General features: G+C 35.0%; 1 protein-coding gene across 5 annotated transcripts in view; it reads right to left on the reverse strand.

The window, feature by feature from the left end:
• Positions 1-16,797, reverse strand: part of LOC150103420 (solute carrier family 52, riboflavin transporter, member 3-B-like) — a 130,134-nt gene that overhangs the window by 66,955 nt on the left and 46,382 nt on the right. For 2 of the 5 annotated variants that reach the window (XM_090398000.1, XM_090398001.1), the window contains one exon: positions 6,263-6,335. The exons of the other annotated variants lie outside the window; for them this stretch is intronic. The gene's annotated coding sequence lies outside the window, so the exon portion shown is untranslated. The remainder of the gene's footprint in view (positions 1-6,262; positions 6,336-16,797) is intronic. 5 annotated transcript variants of the gene reach the window in all.

Here is a 16,797-nt window from a genome sequence, read left to right on the forward strand (position 1 = left end):
CATGGGCTTGAATTCTACTGTGATAGATTTTGTGAAAATCTTTATTAGATGTTAGATTAATTTCTTTATGCAAAATTGCTTAAAAAGTTGCATACTTGGCTTCTAAAGCAGTTTCCAGATTATCTGACCCTAACCCCACTTATCCACATACTAATATACTTTGAGTTTATAAACTTTTGTGGGTAGAATGCACATAAAAAAAAAAAAAACATTTCTCATAACCATCGCATTTTCTATGTATACCACTAACAAGACCAAGTGGCATTTCGAACTGTGTTCCTTGGAAACTGTACTATTTTCCTCCAAATCAATCTATCACTTGTGAGCACTCCAATATTGTCATTTATAATATTTCATGCTTCTAAGATACTTCTGAGCAAATCAATCCACCTAGACCTTGGTCTGCCTCTGGGGTCTCTTTCCTGCCTCTTGGCATCAAAACGCCTTTCTTCACCTATTTAAGTGGCCATATCATCTTAGATTAGCTCTGCTTACACAGTCTTGAATGTTAATCATGTCAAGTTCCTTTTTAATATGATTCTGCCATTGATGCCATCAGTTCACCCCCCAAATTTTTCTCAGAACCCTCATTTCTGTTCTCTAGTCTCTGATCAAGTGCTTTATTTCTAACCCAACTCTCAGATCCATAACTTAAAACTGGTTTAAACACTGCTACTTTGGTGTTTTGGCTAATTTCTCTCCTATTCCATCTAAATTTATTCAGCTGGCTACCCAACATATTAGCTTTGCTTATTCTGTTCTTTTTTTTTTTTCTTTCCAGATTTAACCTGCCATCTTAACTAAAAACTGTGTCTAAATAACTGAAATAGTTTACTTGTTCTATAGAATCACCGTTCAGAATGCAGCTGAAGTTTTCTATGCTCCTGACTATTTTCATAAGTTTTGGTCTTTTTATTGCTGATTTGAATGCCATATTTTTTACAACTGTTATTCAACTGAGTTAGTGAATCATGAAATTTGCATAGATATGTTTAGAGTACATAAAGCAAAGAGTTAAGTTTGACATCTCCAATTCTAATATCAGGCTTGATACCACTTTCTTTCATAATGTGATCTATATAGATGATGAATAACAATAGAGATAATGTGCATCCTTGTCTTACCCCTATTCTTGATAAGACCCCATCTAAACTATTGTGCCTGGATTTGGGTGCCAGGGTTTCTTCTTGATGAGGAGGAGGTGGAGAGGCTCCAGAAATGAGTAACCAAGATGATAGCAGGTCTATGGAATGAATCTTATGAGAACAGGTTGAAGATTTGTGGGTTGCAGAAATTGGTTGATAGGCAGAAAAGGGGTGATATGATTGAAACATTCAATTTACTGAAGGGTTTCAATAAGATTAAATCAGAAGATATTTTTGAGAACAGGACTGGTGGTGGGAAGACTTGGGGCCATCCATGGAAACTGGGCAAGAGTGTGATAAGCAAGGGTGCTAGAGCTAGGTTTTTTACTTGGAGAGTGGTGAATGAGTGGAATAAGCTGCCAGAGTCTCTTGTGGGTGCCATGACTGTGAATGAGTTCAAGGCAAAGTATGATAGATACTGTGTGAATGTTGAATAGTTCTTCTTGACATGATGTTAGGGCCTCCCTCAATGAATCTAAGGAATCCTTGGAGTTGCCCATAATAATAATAATAATGTATTTCCTTCAATTCTAACTGCTTTCTCTGACTGACAACTTAAATATAGACTCTGTATAATGTTCCATTCACCCCATATAATTGTAGTTTTTTGAAAAGTTTTTCTTTGGGCACCTTGTCATATGCCTTTCAAGATCTACAAAATTTAAGTAGATCCTTGTCAACTTCCAAAATTGGGAAGCCAACATCCTCTTTCTTAAAGTTGGTCCTTGTTGGGGATCTAAATAGTAGAGTAGGAAATGATTGTGAGACATACAAAAATATTTTGGGAAAATTTGGAGAAAAGAGCAAAGCTAATAATAATGGCAAATATCTGTTGGATTTCTGCTCAGGACATGGACTGGTTATTACTAACACCATGTTCCAACATAAAAATGTGCACAAATTCACATGGAGAGAAGAGGCTAGGAATAAGAAAAGTCTCATTGACTATGTTATTGTTGATAGTGATGTTTTCTCCCTGGTGCAGGACACCAGAGTGTACAGAGGATTTGAAATTGGAAGTGATCACTATTTAGTCTTGAGCAGGATAAAATTGAATTTCATATTGAAAAGAATAACATGTAAGAAAGTTTTAAAGTGAATAAAAGTTGAGCAGCTCTCAGATGTAAACTGTAGACTAAAATACAGAAATATTATTGAAGAAAAAATGAAAGAGTTTGAGAACAGGAATCAAACCTTGGAGATTCAGTGGCAAACTCTGAAGGAAACATTGATTGATTCTGCCAGAGAGGCATGTGGTGAGGTTGTGTGCAAAGATAAAAAAAATCAGAACTCCCTGGTGGACACAGGAAGTTAAAGAGGCAGTGAAGGAAAAGAAGAAAGCATATCAAAAGTTCCTGGCAAATAAGTCAGCTTTTACTCTTACAGAATACAGAGACAAATGTAAGAAAGCTAAACAGTGTGTAAAACTAGCTAAACAAAAGTCATGAGAGGACTTTGGCAAGAATATAGAAAATAAATATCAAGAAGGTGGCAAAATATTCTGGAGGTTGTTGAAGAAGCTTAGGAATGGAGGAAAGAGTGCTGTAAAAGGAATTAGAGATGATAAAGGTGAAATGAAAACAGGAGAAAAAGATATCCTTGAAGTATGGAGTAATTACTTTGAAAAACTGCTAAATGAAACAAGCAGTGATGACAGCACAGTGACAAAAAACACTGACCAGGCATGCAGTCAGGAATACATATCCATACTTGAAGTAGAAAAAGTCATCAAAGGCTTGAAATGTGGAAAGGCAGCAGGAGTAGATGATATTCGACCAGAAATGCTGAAGTATGGTGGTATAAGAGTCTTACAGTGGCTGCACTGCATAGTTCAGAAAGCTTGGACAGAGGGACGAATTCCCGATGATTGGAGTAGAGCTCTCATAGTACCCATATATAAAAAGGGAAATAAAACTGAATGTGAGAATTACAGAGGTATTTTCCTACTGAGTGTTCCTGGCAAGATCTATGCAAGTATACTTGAGAAACGGTTGAGAAGAATTGTGGAAGAAAAGCTTGGTGAAGAACAAGCTGGATTCAGGCCAAATCTAGGCTGTCAGGATCAGATCTTCACTTTACGACAAATAGTCGAGAAAGCATGGGAATATAACAAAGATCTGTATTTAAGTTTTGTCGATTTGGAAAAGGCATATGACAAGGTGCCAAGAGAGAAGCTATTCAATACGCTGCAGTTATATGGTGTCAATGGGGCATTATATCATGCAATACTTAGTCTTTATTTGAGTTGTGAGTCAGCAGTTAGAATTGAAGGAAGTACAGGAAGATGGTTTAATGTTAAATCTGGTGTGAGACAAGGATGTACATTATCCCCTCTGTTATTCATTATCTATATGGATCACATTATGAAGGAATGTGGTATTAAACCTGATATCAAAATTGGAGATGTTAATGTCAGCTCTTTGCTTTATGCGGATGATGTTATACTTCTAAATAAATCCGCTACAAGTCTGCAAGATTCTCTGACTAAATTGAATAGCTGTTGTAATAGATATGGTATGAAGGTCAGCAATAAAAAGACAAAGACAATGAAAATAGGCAGAATCATTGAAAATGTCAACTGTGTTGTGAATGGAGAACCTGTGGAACAAGTAAAACATTTCAGCTACTTAGGCACAATTTTTACTGAAGATGGTAAACTAAATATAGAAATAGACAACAGAATCAGCAAAACTGGTATGGTGGGAAGTCAATTGAATAAATTCATATGGAATAAGAAAGAAATTAGTCGGAACACTAAATTAGCTGTATACAAGACAGTGTTCAAACCAGTTTTAACTTATGGAAATGAGAGCTGGGTCAGAAGTAAAACACTTGACCAAAGACTAGAGACCGCAGATATGAGAGTCCTGAGAAAGATTAGAGGCGTGAACAGATGGCATCAATGTCAATATCATATTAAAAATGAGGATATTAGGAAAGAACTTGACATTGTCAGCATCCAGGAATGCGTTAGCAGAGCTAATCTCAGATGGTATGGTCACTTAAATAGAATGGGAGAGGAAAGATTAGCAAAACAAGTGTTCTCTGCCAGGTTGGCAGGAAAACGACCCAGAGGAAGACCAAGATATAGGTGGATTGATACGGTACAAAGTGCCTTAGACGATAGAAATATAAGATCTGATAATGTTGGAGTCTTGACAAGTAACAGACTGATTTGGAGGAAAATTGTAGATAGGAAGTTAGTAATGATGTAATTTTTTCATGTAGTACTGTCATATCCTGTACACCCCTTGAGGGTACATGGCAGGAATTTGATGATGATGATGACATCCTCTTTCTTCTATATATATCTATATATATATATATATATATATATATAAAATAAGTTTAATGACTATTACCGAGTAATATTCATTAACTCGGTAATAGTCATTAAACTTATTTTATAATATTCCAACTGAGTTAAAATGAATTGTCAAAATATATATATATATATATATATATATAAAAACAATCCACTCCAGCTGACTGCTAATCCAATACACAATTTTGCTGAAGACAGCACATTACAGTCTTCCTTTTCATTTCAGAAACCATGAAATACACAAATCACCACAACCTAGAGAACGAATCCCCTTAAATTATGATTTTCAAAACATTCATCAATGGAATTTGGATAACCTTGTCAACTTCAATACTAACTAAACACAGATGTGCATTATTTCTCACAAAAGAGAACCCTCAGTACAAACATTAATACTGCCTCCTCTGCATCCAACAAATTAGGCTCTCTAAACAGCTCCTAATCTTATGCATCACAAATACGCCCCCGATCATTGAATACTGCTCTCACATCTGGGGTAGTGCCCCTAAAAGCTCCCCAAAAATACTGGATTCTATACAGAAAAGAGCAGTAAGATTGACTGATGACCCCTCTCTCACTATACATTCCACTCACTTTCACACAGGAATTCAGTCTACACAGCCTATAAATGCTTCTATGGCCACTGTTCACACATTTTCCACCCTCTTGCTGTCCAAATGCATGCGGCAGCCAACCAACACTCTCACAAACCCACAGAATAAATCTCTCCTTCTCTTAATTCATTCTGTCTACTTATGCCCTATGGAACAGTCTCCACCAAGTATTTCCCAAAGAATATAATCCATAGCTTTTCAAGTGAAATGTGAACAAGTTCCTTAGTGCCTATCCATAGTATTAGTGCATTATAGGTTGGCCAACATATCATGGATGGGTTCTTCATAAAAACGTTTTAAGTAGGATAATGAAGCTTAAAGTGTATGTTTTTCTACAGGCTATAAAGTTATCCTTTGGTTCATGAATTACTAATATGAAGAACTGGACAAGTTTTCTAAAATGTTACTTCAGGTACTATGCTTTTTATTCTCTTAATTAAGCCAAGCAAAACACTAAAAATTATTCTTGATATCAGATATTGGTTTCAAAAATATTTCATCTACTTACTCATTTCTGCTAAGGTGTATCTAAAAGGGGGGAGGGGGAGAAAATTGCCTTCCCTTTAAAAGAAGGGTGGGATAGAGAATTAATAGGGTGTCAAAAAATGAGAACACTCACCCCTTTTTTTAGAAATTTTAGCAAACCATGAACACAGAGAAAAATGTTTTACAATATACAGAAAACCAATGAACATCAGAGGATATATTCACATTAATTTTAACCACTGTCAATCAATTATTACAAAATATGTAGCTATTGTCAAGACATTGGTTCATTAACCCAAATCAAGTATTCTGAATTTCTACTACAATAAGAACTGGAACCTATTGCAAATTCATTTATAAATAATGAATATAATTCTACCTGGACAACATTAACAGAATGACTAATCCCTACATTAAAGGAACTTGTGAGCAAACAGAAAAGTTCAAGTAAATTCATAATTTATACTACTGCATTCAAAATCATTTCAAAAATGGCTATTTTTGAGCTGACCTCAAATCCAGAGCTACAAAGATTGATAATGAAGAACAATTTTTTTTTTTTATGGTGATCCCAAACAAAAAGGGCTAAACTAATAGTATATTAATAGCATGAATGGGTGGAAAGCTGAGAAAAAAGAAGAAACTTAACATTTAAAAAAAAATAAATAAAAAATCAGTGCTTCTTAGCTTACCGCAGACGGCTTGTATCAAAAACCAAGCTTCATACTCAGATGTCCAAGTAAACCTATGAGCTATCTTGGCTACCTAAGGAAAAAAAAAAAAGAAAAAAATTCGTTAGCCTATCCACAGTATTAACATACTATAGGATTACAACCTTTTATGGGTGGGAGTCACATAAAAACGATTAGGTTGGATACACAAAGGTAGTCAAAATTTGCACCTAGGCCAGGACTTCTCAGTGTACTTTCCAACTACAGAGACTCTTGCCCATAAAAGGTTGTAAACCTATAGTACATTAGTACTGAGGATGAGGTCAGCTAAGCATTTTTTTTTCTATTTACTATTTTTATTTTATTTTTTTTTTACATAAGCTAGAAACTCTGCTCTAGAGACCAAAACCAAACATGGTACTTTTTTCAAATCACTCCAGGCTTGAAACTCACTTTCATCAGCCAGTAATCACACACTGGCTGATGAAATTTGTACACCTAAAGACACTTCCAAACACCCATGCCACTAGCAGGATTCAAACCCACAGCCTGTTGATGGAGAGATGATATACTAACCACTCAGGCAACCAGGCTGGCTGAATGTGTGGTTTTTAATTTATATCATGAGAACCATTTGCAGCAGATATATGAATTTTTCTTTTTCTCTCTTCCCTATTTTGATTTTTATGATACTTTGCACTGGAATTATCACTGGCATAGAGAATATCAGCCAAATTAGTGTTTATTAGCTGTTGACTTTTTTTTTTAAGTAAGTAAATCATTCCTTTGCAATGATTTACCAAAAACCAAAAACACTCTTGTCATCCATAAGTTCTCAGATAACTTAGTAGCATCACCACGCTATGTAAGACAGATGAATTTAAATTGAATATACACAGAAAATTTAATAAATAACAACTGTTTTATAAAAATTTAGCTTTATATAACAAAGGTTTTGGGAAAATCTGGAGGAAAAAAGCCTAGTAAAGATTGTAAGGACCTGCCTAATTGCTGTTCAGGAAAGTGGACTAGATGCTGCTTACACCATGTTCCAAAATTATGAGATGTAAATTCATAAGGGATGAAACACAAGAAAGAAAGAAAAGTAACCTAAAATGTTATGTTGATAGTGACATCTTCCCATTTGTTCAGGATAAAGAGTGTACAGTCGATTTGAAACAGGATCTGTTCACCGTTTAGTTTTGAGAAGTGGAATTAAATTGAATATAATAGTGAAGAGATCTAAAATTCTTTGATTCCTTTAAAAATATTCAAAGTTCAGCAGCTTTCACAGATGAACTGTAGACTCAAATATACAAATATTGTTCAAAAATAAATAAATCTGAAAATAAGAACCAAACTTTGGAGACTGACAAAATCTGAACAAAACATTGTTCAATTTGGCCAAGAATACATGTGGCAGAGTCAGAGTTGTTGCAAGATCAGAAACTAAACAGGCAGTCTTGAAACAGAAGAAATACTGAAAGCTCTTCAAGTAATGAGTATGTATTGCAAGAGAATAGATAAGAATATCCATCCATTCATCTATCCAAGATGGGTTAAGTCCCATAATTAGGGGTTTTAGGCAATTAATGCAGCCAGCTTGCCATTTCTCAGCTGTATCCACTCAGGGCAAGTATTTATGCCTGTAGAATTAGGTGTTCACAGGAATGATTTGTCTGTTTTGAGGAAGACAAAAACCTGAGTTTCCAGGGGGAGGGACTCCATATCTGTATGAGACTAGCTAACTCACCCATTTGATTGAAAAAACCTGATAAAGGTTCCTTGCATCATAAACGGGATCTGAACCTGGATCTTTCCAAAGGGATTGTCTATACCAATTGATATAAAAACTGAAGATAAAGTTATTCTTGATGTATGGAGTAATTACTTCAAAAGATTGCTAAATGAAATGAACAGTGACAGCATGATGATAGAAAACACTCAACATGATGCCATCGGGAATATATATCTGTACTTGAAGTAGAAAAATCCATCACAAACCGAAAATGAGGAAAAAGGATGGTGTAGATGATATTCAACCAGAAATGCTAAAATATGGAAGTATAAAAGTTTTACAGGGTTACACTGCATAATTCAGAAGGTCTGGTCAGAGAGTATATGATTGAAGTAGAGCACTCATAGTACCCATCTATAAAAAGGGAAATAAAACTGAATGTGAGAATTACAGAGGAATTTCTCTATTGACTGTTCCTGGAAAGATTTATGCAAGTATTCTTGAGAAACAACTAAGAAAAATTGTGGAGGAGAAGATTGAAGAAGAACAAGGTGGGTTCAGGCCAAATAGAGGTTGTTAGGATCAGATTTTCACTTTAAGACAAATCAGTTATCAATTAAAGCCGTTTTTATTCCATTATAGAAAATAGGCGAGGCCTTTTAATCCTATCTAGCTTTTGGAGACTAAGTGGGCAGTTCAATCTCCACCAATAGCCAATCAGAGGTAGTTGGCCCATGACTAATCACTAATTGGAAGCGGCCATCGATGAAGAGACCGGCAAACAAGTGCTGCCATCTCTTGGTAACTAACCCTAACAGGATATGTTGCTGTCTGAAATAATGTGGGTTCTACAGTAAATTTTTTTGAGTTTATGGAATGAAAAACCTGAGTTTCCATGAGAAAAAACCCGCTTGCCTATGCCACAGATCGACTAACTCGGGAACCAGCCGAAGATAGGCTAAGAAAAAGTTCCTCCAGTTGGTGACTAGATTTGAACTTAAGTCTAACTTCGAGCAACCTAGGGCAGAGGATGTAAATACCACTTCTACTGAACTACATGGGACTTCAAAACAAATAGTTGAGAAATCATGAGAATATAACAAGGATCTGTATTTAAGGTTTGTAGATCTGGAAAAAGGCACATCACAAGGTGCCAAGAGGAAAGCTGTTCAAAATGCTCCAGTTATATGGTGTAAATGGTACATTATATCAAGCAATACACAGTCTCTATTTGAGTTATAAATCAGCAGTTAGAATTGAAGGACGTACAGGAAGATGGTTTAATGTTAAGTCAGGTGTGCGACAAGGGCATGTATTATCTCCGGTGTAATTCATTATCTATATGGATCACATTATGAAGGAAAGTGGCATAAAATCTGATATCAAAATTTATGATGTTAATCTTAGCTATTTACTTTATGCAGATGATGTTATACTCCTAAATAAATCCAGGACAAGTCTGTAGGATTCCATGACCATATTCAATAACTGTTGTAATAAATTTGGTATGAAAATCAGCATTATAAAGACAAAGACAATGAAAACATCAACTGCATCCTGAATAGAGAACCTATAGAACAAGTAAAACTAGCTATTTAGGCACAATACTTAGTGAAGATGGCAAATTAAATTTGGAAATAGACAGCAGAATTAGCAAAGCTGGTATGGTAGGAAGTGAATTGAATAAATTTATGTGGAATTTAAAATTTTCTCGTAGAAAGGCTTATATGCTGGTTATATATAATTATTAATTGACTTAAGGAATTCACAACATACAATAGAATATAAATTAAATTAAACTTTAATATATATTTCCAATATTTCGGCAACGTCGCATTGCCATTTTCAAGGAACTTACAATAAAGACATGTGGTGCACACAGACACTACATACAGTAAATGAGGACAAAGCAAGAAGCTATCGTTTCTCCTAAAAGTCCTGATGGTGCATCCTAGCGGGCTATGCAGGTATTCTTGGCCATTGGGCTGAAGGTCACATGATGTATGTCTCCAAAATTTGGGGCAGTCTCATGCAACCAAATTTGTTGAGGTTTGGCATGTTTCATAGGGCTGAGGCTGATTCCATGAAAAGTCTTTCGAACTTGGTATGGTATATTATTGTGGCTTTCTTCCACCGTATTCTGTGGCATGTATCGAGAGCATGGTCTGCAAGACCAGAGTGGCTATACTGGTGAAAACAGATGTAGTCCTTGTGTTCTGAAATTCTGATATTCGCTGTCCTGCCTGTTTGGCCAAAGTAAGACAGCTTACAGCAGGTAGGCCTAGGGGAAGTGGTTGGTCTTTAGCGGATAAGGGATGCCAATTTTTTATATGGTCTGTAACAAGAAGTCAAGTCATGTTTTCTTAAGATTTTGGTAATTTTTTCCCGAGATGCCTTGGATATAGGGAATGGTGATGGATTTAGAGTAATCCTTGTTGAAGTGGGGGAGGGTTGTGGTTTACTGGTTTCAGTATTTTTTTTTTGAGGGGGGGGGATAGCCATTGGCTGAGAAAGTGTTGAGGATGTGATTTAGTTCAGTGGTAAGGGCACTGTCATTTGAACTGATTAGTTTAGCCCTGTTGTATAGGGTCTTAATAACTCCATATTGTTGTGTGGGGGGGAGGGGGGGGAGGATTGTTGGTGAATGTATCTGCCTGTATGGGTGGGTTTTCTATAAACAGAGAACACCAAGGTTCCATCAGGTTGGTGGGTGACTAGTGTGTCTAGGAAATGGAAGCTGTTGTTTTCCTCTTTCTCCAGGGTGAACTTGATTCTGGGGTGTTGGTTGTTTAAGTGTGTTAAGAAGGAGAGGAGTGTGTCAGAGCCATGTGGCCAAATAGTGAATACATCATCAACTTAACGAAGCCATATGGTTTGTTTTTGTGGGGCAGAGTTTAAGGCTTTCTCTTCAAAAGTTTCCATAAAGAAGTTGGCCATGGGTGGGGAGAGTGGTGAACCCATGGCTGTCCCCTCTATTTGTTTGTAGATTCCCTGCCAAATGAAATAGCCAGAGTTCATTGTGAACTGAAATAGGGCTGAGATATCGGGAGGAAATTTAGCTTGGATTAGCTCTGTTTCTTTGAGTGGGACATTTGTGAATAAGGAAGAGACGTCAAAACTGACCATTATATCAGTATGTTGGAGTGTGAGGTTTCCTATGCTGGCTTTGAATTTTTTTTCTGAGTTTTTTGTGTGATGGTGTGTGTTGCCAGTATAGTGTGTGAGCACTCTTTGGCCAAATGTTTAGCTAATTTGTATGTGGGGGAATCAATGCCATCCACTATTGGGATGTACTGGCACATTTTCTTTATGTAATTTTGGGAGCACCCGTACAGTGCTTCGTCCTCATTTACTGTATGTAGTGCCTGCGTGCATGTGTCTTTATTGTCTTTATTTATCCTTGAAAATGGCAACGTGACATTGCCGAAATATTTAAAACATATATTAAAGTTTAATTTAATTTATATTCTATTGTACATTGTGAATTCCTTAAATCAATTAATAATTATATGGAATAAGAAAGAGATTGGTCAAAACACTAAACTAGTTGTATACAAGGCAGCGTTCAAACCAATTTTAATTTATGAATCTGAGAGTTGGGTTAGAAATAAAATTCTTTATCAAATATTGTAGACCACAGATATGAGAGTCCTGAGAAAGATTAGAGGACTGAACAGGTGGCACATCAATGGCAGTGTCATATTAAAAATGAGGATATTAGGAAAGAACTTGACATTGTTAGCATTCAGGAATGCATTAGCAGTGCTAATTTCTGGTGGTTTGGCCACTTAAACAGAATCGGAGAACAAAGATTAGCTAAACAAAATGCTCTTTGTCAGGATGGCTGGAAAAAGCCCCAGAGATAGACCAAGATGTAGCTGGAATGATACAGCAAAAAATGGCCTTAGAAGACAAAAATATAAGATCTGATAATATTGGAATGTTGACAGATAACAGGCTATTCTGGAGAAAAATTGTTGATAGGAAGTTAGTAATGATGTAGCTTTTCATTAGTACTATCAGTTCCGTAACGAGGGTGTGGCGAAAGAGGTACCCGCCATGGGCCCGACTAGGTTTGGGGTGCAAAACGTACAAAGTGTCATCATCATCAGTTGCATCAGTCTTGGGACTGGTAGCTCAGCAGCAATTTCCTCCATTCCGCTCTGTCATTGGCTTTCTTCTCAACCTCCTAGTAACTCCTCAAACCCGTGCTGTCGTTGACTTGGTCAAGAAGGCTTTTCCCCTCTATTTTGCCTTCAGTTATTCTTTTCACAAGTCCATCATGTCAAAGTATATGTCCAAACCACCTATCCCATCTAATTTTGATCGATTTAATTAGAGTTCTTGTTTCATTTATCTCTCTCAGGACTTGTACATTTGATTTTTTTTCTGTCCATTTTATTTTGTTCATCCAGCACTGGCACCACATTTCAAAAGCCTCCAATCTTCTTACATCTTCTCTGCCTAGAATCCAGGTTTCACATCCACACAGTGCAATGCTCCATATCAATTTCTTTACTAATTTTTTTTTCAATTGTAGGTTGAGGTTTCCTGTTAAAATGCTTTTCATCTTAGAGAATTGGGCTTTTGCATCGTTTATTCTTGATCTCATTTCTTCTCCTGTTCTGCCATTTTCTGTTATTAGGCTTCCTAAATATTTAAAGCTTTTCACTTGTTTTATTTGTTTCCTGCTGATGTCTATATGCTCTATATTGATAGGGATTTTGCCTGTAACAATGATTTTAGTCTTATCTGTGTTGATTTTCATTTTATATTTTTCAAGGTTATTATTTAGTAATTCTAGCATTGTTTTTAATGTTCTTCTGTTTTCTGCTACAAGGGCTATGTCGTCAGCAAATTTCATACACATGACTTGCTCACCATTTATCTTTATGCCACTATTTATTTTATCTTTAGTTACCTGAATGGCCTTTTCAATATACAAATTAAATAAAAGTGGTGAAAGTATACATCCTTGTCTTACTCCACTCCTTATATTTTTATTTTCTCCTTATCATTGATTTTAATCCATCCATTTTGATTTTTGTAAATTTGATAAATTATTTTCCTATCCCTCAAATCTATGCCAATATTAGTTAGACAATTTAGGAGTATTTGCTGGTTTACTTTATCAAACGCTTTCTCTAAATCAAGGAAGCAAATGTAAGTACTTTGACTAAGGTCTAATCTTCTTTCTATTATTGTTCTTAAACAGAGTATTGCCTCTCTTGTTCCTTTATTCTTTATGAATCCAAATTGGTCTTCATCCAATAGACAATCTATTTTTGAATAAATTCTATTTTGAATAATTTTTAGCAGAATTTTGCTAACATGTGGGATTAAAGCTATTGTTCTAAATTGGCTGCATTTGTTTACATTATTCTTTTTTTGGTATTGGTATTATGGTTGATTTCATAAATGCCTTTGGTATTTCTCCTCTATCATAGATTTGGGCTATTAATTGATAGATTAAGGTTTTTGTCTCATCACCTAGATTTTGTAGCAGTTCTATAGGAATACTGTCTAAACCTGGACTTGTTCCCTTACTCATTTCGAACAGTGCTTTATCAAATTCTTCTCACATTATTGGGGGTCCTAGATTATCTTCATTTTGATTTTCTATGCTGATATCAACATCAAGTTCGTTGCCATTATAGAGATTTTCAAGATAATTCTTCCATTCCATTAATATATCCTCAGATTCTATTAGTAATTTTCCATTTTCCTATTTGATGGCATTGTTTTTGTTGTTCTTATTAAATTTGAAAGTCAGTTTGTTAATTTCTTTATAGGCTTTCTCTATGTTTTCTTTTTTAAAAAATTCATCTATGTTATTACACTGTTCTTCTAGGTATTCTTTTTTGTCTTGTCTACATTATCTTGTAATTTGATTTTTAAGATATTTGTATTTGGCCACATCTTCTTCTTTAACAGCATTTTTATATTTTCTTCTTTCATCCATAAGGCCAAGTATTTCATCTGTTATCCAATGTTTTCTTTTTTCTTTTTCTGCATTTTTCAATAATTGATTTGATGAATTTGTAATTAACTCTTTAATCATATTCCATTGGTTTTCAATATTATTCTGACTATTTATGTTTTCTGGAATGTTATGATCAGTTGCCTCTTGGTATCCTCTCTTTACTCTTTAATTTTTCAAGGTTCCATCTTATTGGTTTGTATCTTTGGATTTGTTTCCAATGTTTCAGTTCTGTTTTCATTAAGACAAGGTTATGGTCACTACTACTGTCGGCACCTGGATAGCTTTTGCAATTTTTTATTTGGTTTCTGTATCTTTTCTTAACCAATATATAATCTATTTGAATCCCCAGGTGCTTTCCAGGTGTATCTTCTTCTTCTTTTTGGAACTTGAAATAGTGTATTTGCTATAACTAACTGTTTTTGTGTTCAAAATTCTATTAATTGCTTTCCTCTTTCATTCCTGTATCCAAGCCAAATCTTCCTGAAACATTATCATTGCTCTCTTCTCCCACTATAGAATTCCAATCTCCCATTATTATTGTATTGTCTCTGTCTTTAAAGCTGCTCCAGATTTTTCTATTTGTTCAAAAATTTCTTCTATTTCTTCATCATTATGTTGCGATGTTGGCATGTAGATCATTATAATATTGAGGTTTACTGGTTCATTTTGAATGCTTATCGCCATGATTCTGTCACTATGGTCAATTATTGTAGTAATTAACTTTCCAACTTTTTTATGAAGCATTATTGCAACACCTGACTCGCCCTTCTTTTGTCCTGAATATATTATCCGAAATTCTCCACTCCAGAAATCACCCTGTCCCTCCCATCTCATCTCACTAATGCCCAGAATATCTATTTCAAGTCTTTCCATTTCTTTTTCACATTTTCTATTTTACCTGGTTCCAGCAGTGTTCTTGCATTCCATGTTCCAATATTCAGCTTATTTCTTGTCTTCATTTTTGAATAACTACCAGGATTTCATTGGCTGTTGACCTGAGAAGCCTGGTTACTTCTCCTGCCGGGCATGGCTCCTTCGGTGAAGGCTCCATCGCCGATCTTGACTTCATTTTTAACTTCCATTGCTGCTTTTACTTGGGAATGTAATGTAATGGTTTCCCCTTGCCTTCCACATCGCAGTATTGTAACATGTATGCTACAGGAGGTTAATACAAGTAGCACTGCTGCTTGTACAAAGTATAAAAAATAAAAATAAATAGATATAAAAGTCTGCTATTTTTATATTGTATTTTTAAATTTTGGCAATATGCTGCTTTAGACATATAAATTCTGCAACACAGTGGAATTCCGCTACATTCGGTAACACCGGTGAGTTCCAATTAGTCTCAAGTTAGATGGCAACGACAGCACCTAATATCACGACTTGAACATAACATTTCTTTGCAATTGTTCTCGTTTTTGTCTGAAGTAAATTGTTCCATCATACCATTAACTATTAATGAATGTATTTTCCCATTTTATGATTTTGTAGAATTTTGTATCTCCAAATTCCCATCTAATCCTAAACATTTGCATAGATAATCTAATACATTCTTCTGTTATCCTCCTAATGTGTCTATCTGCCCATCCCAAGTTTATTACCTTCCATATTATAACTTTAATCCCTTTATAACCTCCTTCGATATCATTCCATCTACCTGATTCCCTCGTTTCATGACCCACCTATAAAAATTATTCGCCAGCCCTTATATACACCCATCAAACCCAGGATCCAATAAAAATCACAATCCTCCCACCTCAATATTTCCATTCGTCTCTACTTTTTGTAGATAAGAGAATTTCAAAAATAATGTAATTATTATTAGTCTTGTTGTCATTCATAAGATCAGTTGTGTTGTTGCTGTGTTGTAATTATTGTTAGATATTTTTGTTCTTTTGTGGAACAAAACATACTTTTGTTTATATACACCATACTGAGTAAGTACTATAAATAATTATATTAATAAAAACACACAATTAAATTAAAAAACACTTCTAGGGTAATATGCCACCAAAAAAAACCTTCCAGTGCACAGTTGAAAAAAATAAGAGAACAGAAGATTGAAAATATAAAGAAAAATATAACTCCAATTGATATTTTTATTAAAAAATCATCTATACATCTAGTTCATTCAAGCTAAACAACTGAATTAAATCTGCCTTCTACAAGTAAGTCATGTTTCATGTGAAATTGAAACAGAAGAGAAAGGTACAATTGAACATCAAAACCAGGAAATCGAAAAGCAATGTAATAATGATAATTATATGGTGGATGTTAAATTAGAAAATATTGATAATGCAAAAATAATAGATTTTAATGATCCCACAACATGGCACATAACTAATAGTAACATACAAATATTTGTTCAACATGGACCCGATTTGTGCGATAATATAAGTGTTTAATCCTCATACAGAAAACCGGCATTTTGATAAAAAATGGTTTGTAAAAACCATGTCAAATGGAGAACAAGTACTCAGAAATTGGTTGATATATTGCAAGCGAAAGGTGCACTTCTGCTTTCCATGTATTCTTTTTGGAAAAAATCAGAATGTATGGACCACTGCGGGGTTTCGGGACTGGCAGCATTTGAATCCTATGTTACCAGGTCATGAAAATTCATTATATCATAAAAAAAAATTACATTGAATGGAAAACTTTCAAATTAAAAATTAAGAAAGGTGGTTTTATAGACGATCAATTACAAGAAGCAATTTTAAAAGAAAAAGAAAAGTGGAGGCATATTTTAAAAGTAATTTTGGATGCCATTCTGTACTGCATAAAAAATGACGCTTTGAGAGGAACTTGTGAAAAAATTGGTCATCCCGAATGTGA

This window comes from Typopeltis vanoorti, chromosome 9, assembly GCF_054136105.1.
Source record: "Typopeltis vanoorti isolate ZY-2024b chromosome 9, IOZ_Tvanoo_1.0, whole genome shotgun sequence".
Classification (NCBI taxonomy): domain Eukaryota; kingdom Metazoa; phylum Arthropoda; class Arachnida; order Uropygi; family Thelyphonidae; genus Typopeltis; species Typopeltis vanoorti.